Raw genomic sequence first — 18921 nt, forward strand, 5'->3', positions numbered from 1 at the left:
CATTAAAGGGGGGAGGGACTGTGATGAAAAGCTTATATTCTAATGTAAGTTAAGTAACTAATAAAAGTGAATTAAAGTAACAAGTTCTAGAATATACCAACTTAACACATTCAATACAGAAGAGAACAGTGGCTGAACTAAGGAATGGATGAAAAGGATGCACAAAAAAGACAAGGAAATAATGACAATGAGGAAAGAAAAAATTCTGTTTAATGTGCCTGAAGTCCTTAAATTGTCAGAGCCCACTAAGAAGGGGCATATAAAAGAAATTATTCTCAGAAATCATACACTCTAGAGCCGTTAGACATTGTTCTCTACTGTATATATCATAGAACCTGACCTGTATTTGAGGAATAAAATGAGCTAATCACTATTCCGTCTTTCTAGAAGAATTCAACATATGAGCAAAATATTTATTTTGAGAGAACGTACATTCAGATTTTGAGGTATTTCATCCCTCGTATGTCATAGGCAAATTTATCCATTCCTTGAAACACGTAGTATCTTCCAGCACATTGTGGGTGTGAGGGTAACCCAGAATTATCACACCAGTGTTGACATTTTGTTTAGCAGACTGGTGTATCCAGGCTCAGAAACACTAATGAAAGATTTGTGATTTAACTTCTTCTACACTAATTAGGGGGACCGGGCGAGTTGGCCGTGCGCGTAGAGGCGCGTGGCTGTGAGCTTGCATCCGGGAGATAGTAGGTTCGAATCCCACTATCGGCAGCCCTGAAAATGTTTTTCCGTGGTTTCCCATTTTCACACCAGGCAAATGCTGGGGCTGTACCTTAAATAAGGCCACGGCCGCTTCCTTCCAAATCCTAAGCCTTTCCTATCCCATCGTCGCCATAAGACCTATCTGTGTCGGTGCGACGTAAAGCACCTAGCAAAAAAAAAAACTAATTATGGTAGGAGTAATAATTCTTAACATGTGGTGCTAATGGTGGTGCAGTACTGTAGGAGGATGTTAGTTTTTTAAAAAGTACGATCGGTCAACCATCATCTATTATAATGAAAGGGGAAAAATAAAAAAGGTGCAATGCCTAAACCAAAGTAATTTCAATACTGACAGTAAAAAGTACAGACTAATCCAAGTCTAACCTTAAGTTCCTAAGAGTTGGCAGCTTTGTGTAGCAAATTGTGGTGTATTCCCAGACATATAAAAAAAAAAAAACAGAGTTTACTACGCACAGATGCTCATTCAGCAATTGGTGACTGCTGGTGTTAATACTGAGGAAGCACATATAAAATTGTGCCCCTGCCAAACTTATTCAGATATTAAGGGTTAATTTCTGACCCCTATAAAGTTATCTGGTATGAGACTTACAAGCGATGCCGTTGTTTCTCCTTCAACCCAGTCTGGTTCCTCTTTGATCTTTGCTTCCAGGTCCATTTTGCACTGCAAACTGAAGTAGTTAGAAGGTACTGGAATGGTTGATTACCTCTACTGACCTTACACTGAAACATAAGCCAGAAAAATATATTACCTTATTAATGTCATTGATACTTATGGTCTTTGTTAAGAGACTAAGCAACAACCTTGTCATTTTAAATGACCATCAATATTATGATCATACCAAAAAACCCAAAATTTTACATGACTGTTGATATTGTGATCATACCTATAGGACCTCAGGTTTTCTATGACTAATACTTCAATCAACGCTAAGGACCTGCAGTTTTACATGATTTCTAAAACAGTGATCACATCCGTAATATAATTTAACTTATCTGTCGATATCAAGACCATAGTCATAGGACCCCTAGTATTACATGACACCTTATATCATATTAATAGCTATTTAACATACAGTTTTATATGGTACTGAAACCGCAACAAGATGACCTTTCTTGAAAATACAGTGACTGTACGGTTTGCATATCACTCTGATCACCCGGGTCCATAGACTGGAATCTTCCTACCACTTTTATCTTTTGTAATCAACTTCAAAACTAACTGAAAAATTTCACAGTTCTTTGAGATATGTTCTATCAAAATTTTCCTGCCCAGGATCAAATTCTCTCAAACCATTCTCCTCTCATTAAGCTTATTCACTATCTCTTTATCTGAGACATGTTCTATCAATCACATCTTCAAGAACTTCTGATAACACGGCATCTAAAAGGCTTCAACTCTGTTTTTTCTTGGCACCAGTTATTATCAGTGTTTCACTTCCATACAGTGTCATAGTCCTTGCTCAGTGTAAACATAATTTTAAAATTTTTCAATCTGTTGAACCTAAAGAACGTGATAGAGAACACATGGGAATTTAAGCTGGATTCAGTGATGATATTTATCGATATTGAGAAGGCATATGTCAGTGTATCATGGCAAGTGGTCTTGGATGCATTGATAAAAAAGAAGGTAGAGAGAGGTGAAGAGCCAATTATAAAAGCCATGAACGAAGGGTGAGTATGTAGTATGAATACTGCGATAGGAAAAACAAACTTTTTCAAAGTAGAAACAGGACTTCAAAAAAGATGTGTTTTATCCCCGCCAATCTTCATTACAATCATGGATGAAATCCACAAGAGTACCATATACAACAAGAAATGGGAACCAAGGAGGCACAGGCCTCGCACTTTGCAGATGAGACAGTAATATGGGCAGAAGATGAAATGGAAGCACAAGAATAATGTAAGGAATCAGGAGATGGAGGAATATGGAATGAAAATAAGTGTGGAAAAGAGTATGATAGTAGTGGTGACGAGAGGTAATAAAGAAGGAATTGGGAATACTGAAGTAAATGGAAGACCATTAGAAGTTGTGGAAAGCTTCAAAAATTCAGAGAGAATAATTGAAGAATATGGGTAAATAAAATAAGAAATTGGATAGGGACTTGAACAAGCCAATGAGTTTTACCAATGTGTGAGATGTATAGTCTGTAACTGAGACATCCAATGGATTGCAAGAAAATTTTGCACCCAATGTATTACACACCAATTTTGACATATGCACCAAGCACATGGACAACAACAAAAACATGATAACGCAGAATGCAACAGGCCAAGATGAAATTCCTTAGAGTAATATAGGGAGGGCATAAAGGGATAAAGTCAGAAACATAGAAATGAGGGAGTGAATAGGATACCCTGAACTGAAAGGCAAGATAGAGACCCATAAACTGAAATGGTATGGACAAATGATGAGAATGGAAGAGGATAGAGTTCCACAGTAAGTATTTACAGAGGAAGTCATAGGAGAAAGACATCGAGGATTGGCCAGAAAGGGGTGAATGGCTACGGTAAGGAGAGTACTGAGAAGAGTAGAGTAAAAGTAGAAAAAAAATTCGAGGTAGGAAAGGAGTGGTGGAGAGAGTAAAACTGAGGAGGTTCTTGAATCACATTTCTACCCAGAAGACTGGAAATGGAAAATGAAGAAAATTCTGTTGAAATAAAGACAAAAATTTATACAATACTGCTATCAGCTCATTTCATTGAACAATGCCACCAACCTTTACTTAAGTGCCTTTTCTTTATTTTTCTATGCATGTCTTGTCTAATGACACAATCGAGTGGTGTTTACCAGAGTGCCCCTTGTAGGGAGTTCAATGTCAAATGAGTGGTTTAAATGTTTAGCAGTTTTTATTGTTCCCCAGGTGGCAAGAAAATTGTCTATGTTGAATACCTCGAGTAGTGCCTCAGAATTCATTTCACCCAATAGCAGTGTTCGTTAGTCACTTTGTGATATATTACTGTAAATGTAAACATACTGCACTAACAATGAATACTAAAATTTCTCCTACAGGTTATACAAGCTTCGTTCCTGTGGCTAATTGAGTTGATTCTTATGCATTGCCAGGGAACAGATTTCTATGTAAACACATATCTATTCAGGTAACTATGATCAATTGTATTTTGTATATTTCACTGGAGGGGACAATACTGAAGAGTGCCATGTTTACTTGTTCTGGCCATCACAGGTTATTCTAATAATATGTTACTGAATTTACTTTCAAGCAACTACCTTTTATTGTTTCCACAGCCAGAATTTATTCCTGAAGATTGTTCTTCCATTCCTGCTAGCAGTTTAATGTTGCACTAACAACTCCAAGGGAAAGGGATAAGATTAGCTATGCAGCAGCATTAATTAAGGTTAATTAATGATAAAATGGGGAAACCACAGAAAAGTATTTCAGAACTGCAGATCATAGGGTTCGACCCCATGCAAACTCACCGTCACTCACCCCTGAAAATCTTTTACACACCAATAAATCAGAGAGGCGGCCTACTGTTACCTAAATCATCATGAATAAATACCGGATATAGCTGCTGTGGGGTAACGATGTGATACAGGAGAATCTCCATAACAACACTGATGTAACAAGATATAGATATCCTAAATAGAAACCTCTCAAGATTTTGAATCCTACTACCATATGTCGCGGCATACAGAGTAAAGAACAACTCAATGTTCACAGAATCACTATAAAATTGCACAAAAAGGTAAGTAACACAGCAAAATAATAATTAAAATTACATACTACATATCACAATTTCTTTCTGAAACTACCATCTGCATTTCTTCATCTGCGTTGCTCTTCAGAAAAAAAATCCTCATTCCACTAAAAAATTTAGATATAAGATATATTGCCACTACCAGAGTGTGAAATCAGAAAGAAGTGGTGGGAGGGGGGAAGAAGGAACATAGGGCTTAACTACTAATTTTTTTCAGGCAGTACCTGGTGGGGGGGGGGTTAAAATTCCCCTGTATTTTAATTACCCTCTCCACCCCAAAAAATTTAAATTTGAAATATTTTTGTTCGAATTTTGCTGTTATAACAGGAATGATAAACATTAGAACGTCATTCCAATCAGCTGAGAAGTTTATGAGAGACTCGCTATCTTAAGAAAGGCCAGACGAGGCGCGAGTTTCCATGGTTTATTGCTTTTTTAATTGAACTTTCCTCTACCAGGGCTATGTGTTGACTGAACAAATTTGTCAGTTTGTACCCTGCTCAAGTGAATATTGTCCTATTGATACCTATAGGAAACACACCCACTCCAAGAAGTACAGGAGTGGTGTAAACTCGAGCTACTTATAGCAATGACAAGGGAGGATGGACTTGGCAGGGTGAAACATCAACAATAGGCTGCAGGTGCGGAGTTGTCACTGCTGCGTTGTTTAATTGCTCAAGGTCTGGCAGTCACTTGAATTATTTCTGTTGTTTTTATGAAAATATGCCCAGTTAAAGTCATTAATTTCAGTAATAAACTATCGGTTCTACATTTTCCTGTTTATTTTATAATGAAATGTACCCCCGGGCAATTTTAGTGGGGGGGGGGGGGGAAACCTCTGAGATAAAATCATCGGTGGGGGGAGACATCCTTCCCTTCCCACCCCCCCGCGATTTCGCACCCTGGCTACTACACACAACTTGCAGGCACTTGTAACGCAAAGGCTGGGAGTTTTATAAAAAGCAAGCTAGTTATATGCGTATTCATTTTTCATGCTTAATTCAAAATAAAATTTAAGAAAATTAATAACAGAAAATATTAAGCCGGGCTGAGTGGCTCAGACGGTTGAGGCGCTGGCCTTCTGACCCCAATATGGCAGGTTCGATCCTGGCTCAGTCCGGTGGTATTTGAAGGTGCTCAAATATGTCAGCCTCGTGTCGGTAGATTTACGGGCACGTAAAAGAACTCCTGCGGGACAAAATTCCGGCACCTCGGCGTCTCCGAAAAAGTAGTTAGTGGGACGTAAAGCAAGTAGCATTAATTATTATTAAATATTAAAAATATGTAAATGCTGAAACTGAGAAAGATTAGTATTAACTTCTAACATTCTCAATTGAGATCTATATATTTAGCAAAATTTAATTATTGAATTTGAACATTACCGAGAGTATGTTAGAGGTTGTGGACACAGAGTAAAATGATAGAAATCACAATTCCTCAATGAAGAAAATCCATAACTCACTTAACGGAATAAGCTGTAGAATAGGCTAATACGCGGCTTATATAACAACATACCAGCCACTTGAAAACAAAACCATGTATTTGGATGTTGCTTAATCACTTAAAACAAACTCTTGAGGAACAAATTTCATTTGTAACAGTCAGTAAAACAGGCTGAATTTAGGAAAGCATGTATTACTAGTTACACTGCAGAGTATGCGACACTTCTTCTCTTGAAATATGAATGGGTTTGTTACATCACCCAGTTCCAATAATTGTAATAAATCCCACTGTAACACTCATATATACCAAAATACAAAACTGTGGGGAGAGTTGTAGCACTGCCAGCACTGGGTGCAATGTTACGCTACGTCCGGCTAAAAGAGGATGTATAAGAGAGGAGTCTCTCCGGGTGTTAAAAAAAAAAAAAAAAATTAAAAAAAACCACTCGAAAGCAAGTCCATAGCTCTTTACGTACCGTGAAATAACATGGTTGGAGGGATCAACTGACTGAACTATACGATCCAATTCTTCGTACACTAACGGAAATAAAATCTTACGGTTTTTCTACATATATACATGCATTATCATTATAGTCCGCTATGTCTTTCAGCGTTCAATCTGCAAGCCTCTGTGAGTTTACCAAAACGGCCCGTCGCGGCAATCCTCTATTTGCAACTAGTGCCGTGGCCTCATTTAGTTCTATACCTCTTATCTTTAAATCGTTAGAATCTGAGTCAACCCATTGTCATCTTGGTCTCCTTCTACTCCTCTTACCCTCCAAAATATAGACTATTATTCCCCTAGGTACGGTAACCTATCCTCCTCCATTCGTCGCATATTTCCCCACCACCGAAGATGGTTTACGCGTACAGCTTCATCCTTCGAGTTCATTCCTAACTTAGCCTTTATCGGCTTGTTCCGAGTACTCACCTGCCATTGTTCCCACCTATTTGTAAAAGCAATAATTCTCGCTATTTTCACGTCTGTTATTTCTAACTCATGAATAAGATATCCTGAGTCCACCCTGCTTCCGCTCTCGTGAAGAAAGGATGGTCTGGAAACACACTGATGTAAAGGTAGTTTCGTCCGGGAGCTGACTTCCTTCTTACAGAACACTCTTTATCGCAACTGCCAGCTCACTGCATTAGCTTTACTACACCAAATACAGTGGAGACGATACGCGACACTCTGCGAGATATCGAGGGACGGCGATTTGAGCTCCCTCTAGCGGGGTGACCTGAGAGTTACTGATTCTGTCATAAGAGCACGTGTATTTGTTTGTGAAGTTTTTGGCGTTATTTATGCCTTTGCATTAAGTTGACATAAGTAAATAGTAGCGTGTGTCATTCCTTTATATCTCCTCTCAATATGAGTGGAAAGATATCTGCAGTGTTTTGCTGCAATAACTATGAAGTGAAGAAGAATTCGCGGTCTTTCTTCCGTTTCCCTCGTGACAAGAAAATGTAAGTAGATATTGTGTTTGCATATATATTCTTCCAGTTACAAAGAGATTTTTATAGTACTTCCAAAACTTCTGACCTGCGCGACCGACATTTGAATTGGCTAAAAAGTATAATAAGCTTATTTTATTGTATAGTGTAGCAGTTAACCTTCAACACCGATGTGTTGTTGTAGGTGTGATCTGTGGGTTTGATTTAATTAAGGAAAATACATACGCATATATGTGTGGTTAGTTGTGTTCCAAGTTACCCCATTTGGAATGCCGTAATGCTTTGTCAAGAACTGAAGAAAATATGGGTGATTTAAGAAATGTATATATTTTGTTCAAACAATACGATGATGCAAATTTGCTTTACCATAATGAAATGGCATTGTGCCAAGTATTGCTTATAGGGAAAATTTGAATGTTTTTGAGGCTAAATTTATAGATTTTCTTTCTGTTAGTAGGCATCAAATTAAAAGGAAAATTGTCCAGCTCATAAATGTAAATTAATAGAATCATGTGTGTAAGGAATGTGCCGATATTTTTGTTGACAAGCATTTTAATGTGATCATACTATGCTTTTAAATGAGGAAAAAGACAAATCTAGCCTTGAACGTTCAGACAGGAATGCTAAAGCTAAAAAAGTTATGCTTAAATGAAACATCAAGGCCATTCACAGCAGTCCATTTCACATGCCTAATTTCAGTCTTTAAATAATAATGTATTAAATAATTCTTCATTCATTTATCCAGAATTGCTTTAGCAACTTTGAAGTTAATATCTTAGTAGCACTTTCTTTAAGGACGTAATTTATTTGTCCATGTCCGTATGTACATTTCCATTGATATTTGAATTTAGCGCGAATTTTCAGGTCACGCCACTAGGAGCGCCACTTGCAACTTGTCTCCCATTTAAACAAGGCTAAATCCGGAAGTGTCGCCTATTGCCTCTGCTGTATTTGATCAAATACAGTAGAGACAATACGCGACACTGCGCAAGATATCGAGGGACAGCTATTGGAGCTCACTCTAGCGGATAGACCTGAACGGTACTGATTCTGTCATAAGAGCACGTGTATGTTTGTGTGAAGTTTTTGGTGTTATTTATGCGTTTTCAGTGAGTTGACATAATGAAATAGTAGCGTGTGTCATTCCTTGATATCTCCTCTCAACATGAGGGGAAAGGTATGTGCTGTGTTTGGCTGCAGTAATTACGAAGTAGAGAAAATTGCGCGGTCGTTCTTCAGGTTCCCTCGCGACAAGAACATGTAAGTAATATTGTGTTTGCATATATATTCTTCCAGTGACAGAGATTTTTATAGTACTTCATAATCTTCTGACCTGCTCGACCCATGTTTTAACGGGCTTAAAATCTAATACGCATATTTTATTGTATAGTGCAGCAGTTAACCTTCAGTACCGATGTGTTGTTGTAGGTGTGATCTGTGGGTTTTGAAATGGCACAGATGTGATTTGGATAAAGTGTACAAGAAAGAAAGGACGTTACGCTTGTATAAGAATTATAAGCTCTGTTCAGATCATTTCCAGGCCAGCGACTTTAAAAATCCTCGACTATACAGCCAAGGGTATGTTACATTTTTACTCTAATTGTACGTAAATATTCCTCAAAGCATCACTATCGACAACATTTTCAAACTTTTCTTTCTTTTATCCCTCTTCTCAGATTAAAGCCGGGATTTTATAGATTTTCTTTCTGTTAGTAGGCTTCATGTTAAGAGGAAAATCGTCCAGCTTTTAAATGTTAATTCATTGCATCATATGTGTAAGGAATGTGCCGATATTTTTATTGACAAATGTCTTAATGTGATGATACAATGTTTTTAAATGAGGAAAAAAAGACAAATCCAACGGCAAGATTTCAGGCAGGTATGCTAAAGCTAAAAAAGTAATGCTTAAATGAAAGATCAAGCCATTTCACACCAGTCCATTTCACACCTTGTTTATATGTCTAATTTCAGTCTTTGAATAATAACCTTTTAAATAATTCTTCATTCATTTATCCAGATTTGCTTTAGCAACTTCGAAGTTAATATCTCAATACCACTTTCTTTCTAGACGTAATTTATTTATCCATTTCCGTATATACATTTCCATTGATATTTGAATTTAGCGCGATTTGTTCAGGTCAAGTCACTAGGAGCGCCACCGTCGAATTGTCTCCCATTTTAGCAAGGCGGAATCCGTAAGTGTCGTGTATTGTCTCTACTGTATTTGATTTGATTACATCTTGATTCAATCTCACTTACTATATTACCATCCTGGGGGAATAATAATAACAATTTAATTTATTAATTTGACCACCTCATCAATACAATAAGTCTTGTCTGAAATCCTGGGAGAACACATAACAAAAATACTTAAACTTATCTACCTGTTCCAGCTTTGTATCACCAATCTGACATTCAATTCTGTTGACTTTCTTACCTACTGACATCATTTTAATCTTGGAGAGGCTGATTGTTATTCCATACTCATTGCACCTATTTCCAAGTTCCAAGACATTAGACTACAGGCTTTCGGCACAATCTGCCCATTAAGACGAAGTCGTCAGCAGAGGCCAGACTGCTTACTACATTTCCACATAACTGAATCACTCCCTGCCAAATTATACCTTTCAGCAGATGATCCACGTAAACTACGAAGAGCAAAGGTGAAAGATTACAGTCTTGTCTAATCCCTGTAAGTATCCTGAACCAAGAACTCATTCTACCATCAATTCTCACTGCAAGCCAATTGTCATTATGAATGCCTTTGATTGATTTAAATAATCTACCCTTATTATCACCACCCCTCCCCAGTACGGTGAACATAATTTCCCTCGGTACCCTGTCATATGCTTTCTCTAGATCTACGAAACATAAACACAACTATCTATTCATATCGTAGCATTTTACATTCACCTGGTGCGTACTGAACATCGGACCTTGACAGCCCATCCGTGCTCTGTAACCACACTGGTTTCCATCCAACGGCCTCTCAGCCACTGATCGCACCCTCCCTTCCAAGATGCCAGTGAATACTTTGCTTGCTATGCTAATGAATGAGATTCCTCGATATTTGTTGCAATCCTTCCTGTTCTCTTGCTTATAGGTAGGTGCAATTACTACTTTTGTTCAATCTGAAGGTACCTTACCAACTCGCTATTTTAATCTTACTCTGTGAAGCCATTTCATACCTGCCTTCTCACTATACTTCACCACTTCGGGTCTAATTTCATCTATCCTGCTGCTTTATTTCAATAGACTTTATTTACCATCCTTTCAACTTCCTCAAGCGTAATTTCACCAACATCACTATCTTCCTGTCCACTTGCTTGGTTGTACGCGACACCACCAGGGAGATTTCCTTTTACGGTGAGAAGATTTTCAAAATATTCCCTCCACATCTCCAGTGATACCCTGGGGTCTATTATGAGTTCACCTGAATTACCCTAAACACTGCTCATTTCCTTTTTCCTTTACTTCCTAAGATTCCTTTTTACTGTCCATAAAGGTTTCGCTGCTGTTTGACATAGCCTAAAGGTTATTACCAAAATCTTCCCATGGTTTCTTCTTGGATTCAACAACTATTTGTTTCGCTGTTTTATTCATCTACGTACAATTCCCTGTCGGCATCGGCCCTTGTTTAGAGCCTTTTCTGATAAGCCTCCTTTTTACGTTTACAAGCTGTTGCCACTTCATCATTCCACCAAGATGTTCGCTTTTCCACACCTTTACACATACCGTAGCTGTTCCTAGGCATTCTCTTGCTGTTTCTACTACAGCATCCCTGTTTGCCACCTATTCTCTTTCTATATCCTGAACCTGCTTACTGTCCACTGTACAAAACTTCTCACTGATCATATCCATGTACTTCTGTCTAATTTCCTCGTACTGGAGATTTTCTACTCTTATTCGTTTTCAGACATATTTCACTTTCCTTATCCTAGTCCTAGAGATACTTAATTCACTACAGATCAGATAGTGGTCTGGATCACCGAAAAATTCCCGAAAAAAATACATTCCTAACAGACTTCCTGAATATAAATTCGGTTAAGTCATAGTCTATTTTATGGATCTGGTACCCCTGGCCCCCCATGTAAGGATGGGTCCAGTCAGTTCATTTGCTTGAACTAGTTCATTCGATACCGTTCATCGCCTTGAGTCGTTCAAATGAACTAGTTCAAATGAACGAGGTAGTTCATAAGCAGGTGAGAAATTTGCTGTCACGTGACCATTAACATGGCACGCCATTGGCCATTTTTGAGTGAGCTTAGTTTGTCGTTCAAATGAACGAGGTAGTTCATTTGTGCTCTCGCGGCATTTCGTTCAAACGAACGAAGTCGTTCAAATGAACGAGGTAGTTCATTTGTGCTGCCTTCATGGAAACGCTCTCGTGGCACGTCGTTCAAATGAACGAGCTAGTACGTAAATTTTACAACAGATGGTACTTGCGTACGCCTTCGTCTTCCTTTAATTGAATAGCAAACCATACGGCCTTGACCCCACCCCACCTACTTTGTTTAAAGCTCGGTGGTTTTAAGGGGCGTATGAATCAGCTGTTTGAGAGAGAAGAAGCTACTGTATTTACCGCCTTTATACACGGGAAAACATTGCTCTAAGATGATAATTGTCCTTTTGATCTGTTAAAGAGCTGGGAGGACGAACCGTATGAAGCGTCCTGTTAATAAGGGATGTTCCTGAATAGCTGACTAATAATGTCAGATGTAAGTCCTCCAAGGCGTTTGCTGTATAAAACTAGAGTTTCGTCTTAGGCTTGACATTACACTAATCAGAGTGGAATGTGTCAGGCCCTATCCACTGACGATGATAGGTGTATGCACATACATTTATCAGAAGCCCATTAACTTATGATATGCTCTATAGGTATAAAATATCTTATTCCCTCATCGATAAACATTCCCCATTAATATTACAACATATTACAGTGAGTTGTGACTGACATTATGAACTTGAAATGCGGTCAGCTGATTCTTAACCCAGATGTAATTAATAGTTTCGTTGTCAGGGAAGAAATGTAGGAGATACACAATTTCAATTTATCTTCATTACACCATTGTAAAAGCGTAGTTCTTTGCTCTATTCACTTGATCATAAGAATGTATGGTAATTTCGAAGGAATATGATAGAAAAACATTTTGTATACGACAAAGTGACAATAAATACGTACATAGGTTAACGGGAATGAAAAACTCCCTCTGTAGATCAGTAGTCTGCTTCCGATCCGCAAGATTGGGGGTTCAAACCCGGCAGAAGTACTCGGATGTTTGAAGGGCGGAAAGAAATCCGTTCGAAACTATATCGTGCTTTATCGGCATATAAAAGATCGCTGGTAACACATATGGTGTTTACCTTAAGTCAGTCAGATCACCCTCCTGGTGAAATAAAGCAGAACGTCAAATCAAAATGCCTGTACATGGTAGCTGAAGCGTACTTAAAATAATATTATTAATAATAATAATAAATTTGGGAGCCTCCGTGGCTCAGACGGCAGGGCGTCGGCCTCTCACCGCTGGATACCGTGGTTCAAATCCCGGTGACTCCATGTGAGTTTTGTGTTGGACAAAGCGGAGGCGGGACAGGTTTTTCTCCGGGTACTATGGTTTTCCCTGTCATCTTTCATTCCAGCAACACTCTCCATTATCATTTCATAGCATTTATCACTCATTAATATAAATCACCTTGGAGTGGCGACCCCATTGTAATAACAGCCTATATATGTTTCATTCATTACATCCCTGACCCGGTCAATGACTGGGAAACAGGTTGTAGGTTTTCATTTTCAATAATAAATTTATTTATCTGTTTACCCCCCAGGGTTGGTTTTCCCCTTGGACTCAGCGAGGGATCCCACCTCTACCGCCTCAGGGCAGAGTTCCGGAGCTTGAGACTTTTGGTCGGGGGATACAACTGGGGAAGAGGACTAGACCTCGCCTAGGCGGCTTCACCTGCTATGCTGAACAAGGGCCTTGTGGCGGGGGGTGGGGGGGAGATCAAAAGGGATAGACAAGGAGGAGGGAAGGAAGCGGCCGTGGCCTTATGTTATATACCATCGCGGCATTTGCCTGGAGCAGAAGTGGGGAAACCACGGAAAACCACTTCGAGGATAGCTGAGGTGGGAATCGAACTCACCTCTACTCAGCTGACCTCCCGAGGCTGAGTGGACCCCGTTCCAGCCCTCGTAGCACTCTTCAAATTTCGTGGCAGAGCAGGGAATCGAATCCGGGCCTCCAGGGATGGCAGCTAATCACGTAAAGCACCACACCACAGAGGTGGACATTATTATTATTATTATTATTATTATTATTATTATTATTATTATTATTATTATTATTATTATTATTATTATTATAATATTTTTGCTAGTTGCTTTACGTCGCACCGACACAGGTAGATCTTATGGCGACGGTAGGACAGGAAAGGACTAGGAGTAGGAAGGAAGCGGTCGTTGCCTTAATTAAGCCCGGTGTGAAAATGAGAAACCATGGAAAACCATCTTCAGGGCTGCCGACAGTGGGGTTCGAACCTACTATCTCCCGAATACTGGATACTGGCCACACTTAAGCGACTGCAGATATCGAGCTCGGTATTATTATTATTATAATATAGCAATTGAATGAGTGCACTTTTTACACACATGACCACTTCCTTTTAAAATTTAAAATTTGGTCTTTGAGCTGTAAAAACTGTGGTAGGGTGATAGTAATTACATTTTTATACAGGAAAAACTGAACAGTTTTTAAAGCCCGAAACTGAAATATTGATAGGCCTTTTTGAACGGAAATAGCCAAATTTTCACTCCTGATTCACCTTAGCGTAGTTTACGGTAATATTTGCTTAAGATGTATTTGTTTAAAGAAAATATTCTTAAGGCTTATTTTTTAATGTGGTTTATGATGCTGGAAATGATGAAAACTCTCGCGTATTCTGTGTCAATCGCATCTTAAGATAACTTATGTGTACTGATGTCTTGTATCTGTTACCATGTGCTAGCATGGTTTTGCTACTCCGCTCCAAGTGCGTGTGATTTCGTTGTTGACATTGTTTATTTTGTGTGTAGACAGAGTATTTATTTACCGGTGCCCGTGTATTATTCCCCACAACTGTCGTGTGTGGTAGAACGCTTACGTAAGTGCCAGACAGTGAACACGTTTTTTATTTTTTCGTAATGGAATTCTGAGGAACCTTGAATACGGTAGACTATTGTTCGATAATATTATGTGGGATATCGTTGTTATAAAAGGTACACGAGCGACATTATCACCCCATCGTGTGTTTCGAGGACCGTATCTTGCATAGGACCGGACTCGAACCAACATGCGCTCAGTTACAAAGCTAGGCGGCTAGTACGACATTCTATGAACTTGGTACTTCATCGTCTTGCGGAACGCCTAGCACGAGCAGAAAACTGCTGCCCAGTGCCCAGCGGCATCGCCAGCCTGCCTAGGTGGAGAAAAGGCATCTACGAGAGACAGAGAAACAGGTAAACTTTCCAATTTTTTATAACTCTTCTCCCTGCTCCATCACCAGTTGAGAAATGTGCTGTCATGTGATCATTAACACGGCACGCCATTGGCCATTTGCGTGCGTGCTTATTTTGTCGTTCAAATGAATGAGGTAGTTCATTTGTGCTCTCGCGGCATTTCGTTCAAATGAACGACGTAGTTCATTTGTGCTGTCTTCATGGAAGCAGCCCTCGATGCATTTCGTTCAAATGAACTAGGTAAAGCTATCTTAGCAACAGCACCAGCGGCGCAAAAGAGATAGTATTCCGTGCTGGACGTGAGCTAGTACGTAAGTTTTACAATAGATGGTGCTTGCTTACGTCTTCGTCCTTTAATATGCTGTATGCTCGCGTGAACGACTCGTTCAAAATATTTGAACGAACTCGTACTAGTTCAAATAAACGAGTCGTTCAAATGAACTAGTTAGTTCATGAACGACCCAACTCCACCCCCCATGTGAATAGCCTTAAGCTTGAAGAATGTATTTGTAACTGCGAAACACAAACTAGAACAGAAGTCCAACAAACGCTTCCCATTCCCCTTAGCTTAAGTGTATACCCTACATTTACCAATCACCCTTTCGAATACTTCAGTTCTATTTCCAACTCTCGCATTGGTATCGCCCATTAGCACCCTCCTCATCCTTGTTGTTGACCCTGACTACGATGTCACTCGATGTTTCACAAAACTTGTCAACTTCATCCTCATCTGCACCCTCACACGGTGAATATATTGAGACAATTCTCGTCGTAATTCCTCCAACTGCCATATATACCCACAGCGTTCGCTCATTCACGCGCCTAAAAGAAACTATGCTGCGTACAGTAGTTTTCCAAATAAACAGTCCTTCCACATACTCTGCCCTTCCCTTTTTAACACCTGTCTCTTCCCCGTTATCTCTTCTTACCTGAATATCACTCACGGTACACCTAGTATAGCTGGATTCGTCCCGTTTGCTGAAGCAGCCAGTTTTACTTTCTTTCTTCCACTAGCACCATTAATATTGATAGTTCCCCATCGAATTCAATTTCGTTCGACAAGTTGTTTCAAAGGAGTCCTTCGCCTGTCAAATGAGAGTGGGAATCCATTACTCCCATAGCTCCGAGGTTTGCTTCAAACGTTCTGAACTCGGTAAATTCATGAAGCAGGATGGTGTCCTACTTACACATAGTCACAGTGACGATCTCTTCTTTAACGGGTTAGGGACAACCAGTGGAATTTTAGTCCTAGCCTCCTGAGCACAAGAAGGGCCATTGCAGAGGTTATGTCCGAAAACCCAATCCCGTACCATAGCAATTGGTATCCCGACCGTCAGGACCACTTACTAGGGCAATCAGCCCTTGCCCATGGCTCACGAATTAGAACGTGACCAGAGTAACCGACACCATTAACCATCAATTATTATTATTATTATTATTATTATTATTATTATTATTATTATTATTATTATTATTATTATTATTATTATTATTATTATTATTATTATTATTATTATTACTCACCAAAAGGTGACAGGAGAAAGGAAATCGAGTATAATTCAAGTTCCATGAAATCTGGGAGCAAGCTTGCCCGCGGTAACAAAATGTTTAACCATAACCTGATCTCCAATTTCTAAATTGGTGGTTCTTTGTCCACGGTCATACCCAAGTTTTACTTTCTTATGAGAGGCCTTAAGGTTATTTCTAGCTTTTCTCCATAAATCCCAGATATTGTCTGGGTCTGTTGCATCTGGCAATAGCTCATTGATCGACTACAAATTTGACAAAGGAATATTTGGGACAAACTTAAAAGAATGAGTAAGTGGAGGATACTTGTGGGACACATGAACAGCCCAGTTAAAGGCTAATGATAACCAGTGTAAGGAAGTGTCCGAACGAGAATGATCTTCGTGATGGAAAGCAATAAGGGCAGTTCGGGGATTATGATTAACCCGCTGGGCTAGAGATGGCTGTGAGTGGTACGCAGACGTCATGACATATGAATAGACAGATCGAAACAGAACTCGTGAAATAAATTAGAGGGGAACGCATTAGCGATATCAGAAACAATATACTGACAGGGTCCAAAAGATGGAAAAATAGTGTTGAAACAAGAAACAGTGGACTGATCAGGGTCATTCCTAGTCGGAAACAGCAATGAGAACCGTGTGAAACGATCCACACACACAAGAATGAATGTATTCCCATTCCCTTTAGATTGAGGCTAGGGTCCGGCGTAATCGATGTACAATCGCTAATTAAACACGACTTGCATGCTTTAACCAGTTCCCTAATCTCGCCGTCCATACTCTCCCAGACAAACACTTCCCTTATGTTTTCTCTTGTTTTGAAAATGCGTAGATGTCCATCTAATGGGGCCTCATGGCAGTACTTGAAAATCATAGGCGCTAGAACAGCTGGAACAACAATTTGCATCTTGTGATCACGCCTCGAAGGGCAACACCGAACCCCATTCATCAAAACACAATAGACAACATGTTCCTCAGAAGCAAGTATTTCTCTAATAGGAGCCCGCACTGATATTCACGTTGGTATTTCGCTATATCATGAAATAGCAAAGGGGCATCAGTTAGTATCGCACTTATAATAGGAGGTGTGGGAATACAAGACAAAGGGCTTTTCTTCGAGTCAACAACATCAGAATCACCGGGAAACATTCGGCTTAATCCAGCTGCGACCATACTTTCAGATCACCGAATATCTCGCACGTAAAAGTGAAACGATCATATCCGGTTCGCCCGGTACGACGGTGCCTAGACAGAACCCACCTCAGTGAATGATTGTCAGTCTCTCATTGAAATTTAAAATGCTCAAGGTAAAGACGAAAAATATCTAAGCGGAATGGGAAGACCAGTCCTTCTAACGCGTACGTAGCGTACTTGGCGTCTTGAGGTGGCAAGGTTCTAGGCGCATTGGCCATTGGCCGCCATCCTAGTTCAGATTCCTGAAGAAGAACCGCAGTGACCGCGGATTGAGAAGCGTCTGTGTGTACAATTAACTTCTTGGAGAAATCTGGCATAGCCAAGACCGGGGCGTTACCCAGAGCAAATTTCAGATCCTCTAACGCTGCTTGCTGCAACGGCCCCCATTCAAACTTGACAGCTTTCTTGCGGAGACGGCTTAGGGCTGCCGCCCTATTGCCGAAGTTGGAGATGAATATCTTAATGAAATCTAACAACCCCATTAGCATCATTACAAGGCCTGAAGTTACGGACTGCATGCGTTCTGGAATGATCGACTGAAACTCCATCAGGTGACACAATATCCCCCAAGTAGAACACAGATGATTAATCAAAGGATACATTTTACAACTTCACCATCAGTCCAGCATTACGAAGGCGTTTTAGAGCTTCATCTAGATGAGTTAAGGGTTCTTCAAAGGTCTCAGTAAAACAACATAGATAATGTAGATAATGGTACAGATATACTAATTTAATATCCCAGAAGGCCATATCTAGCTGCCTAATAAGAACCACCGTGCCCATGGTGAGGATAAAGGCACGCGGTTGTATTCATACAGATTCCAGTCGGTAGCGAAGGCAGTCAGATGATGTTTTGGTTCTTCCACAAGACGTATCTCATTATAGGCTTGGTGGAGATCTAAGGTGGTGAAGAACGTAGCCTTCCGAAACAAAGAGAAACATGAATGCAAGTCGGGAAGGGGGTACTGCTTGTAGAACAATCTTACTATTTAACGCCCTGTAATCAATTACTGGCCTGAAGCCACCTGGATGTTTCGACACCAGAAAAATGGTTACAGAATACGCCGACTTGGAGAGTCAAATGACACCATCCCTCAGCATTTGGTCAATGATTTAATTGAGGATCTACATTTTCGGCGGAGAAAACCTGTAGGGAGGAAATCTTACGGGGATCGAATCCGTAGCCTCAATCTTGTATTCACTTAAGTCAGTCACACCTAGATTTTCCGAAAATATGTCGGAAAATGACCGAGATATTTTAAGAATGCAACTTGCCTGATCCTCAGGTAGATGCCTAAGGTCAAACGACATCTCACTCTGGGGAGGCGAAATAATAGAAGATGCTACA

This window comes from Anabrus simplex, chromosome X (genome assembly GCF_040414725.1).
Source record: "Anabrus simplex isolate iqAnaSimp1 chromosome X, ASM4041472v1, whole genome shotgun sequence".
Lineage (NCBI taxonomy): Eukaryota > Metazoa > Arthropoda > Insecta > Orthoptera > Tettigoniidae > Anabrus > Anabrus simplex.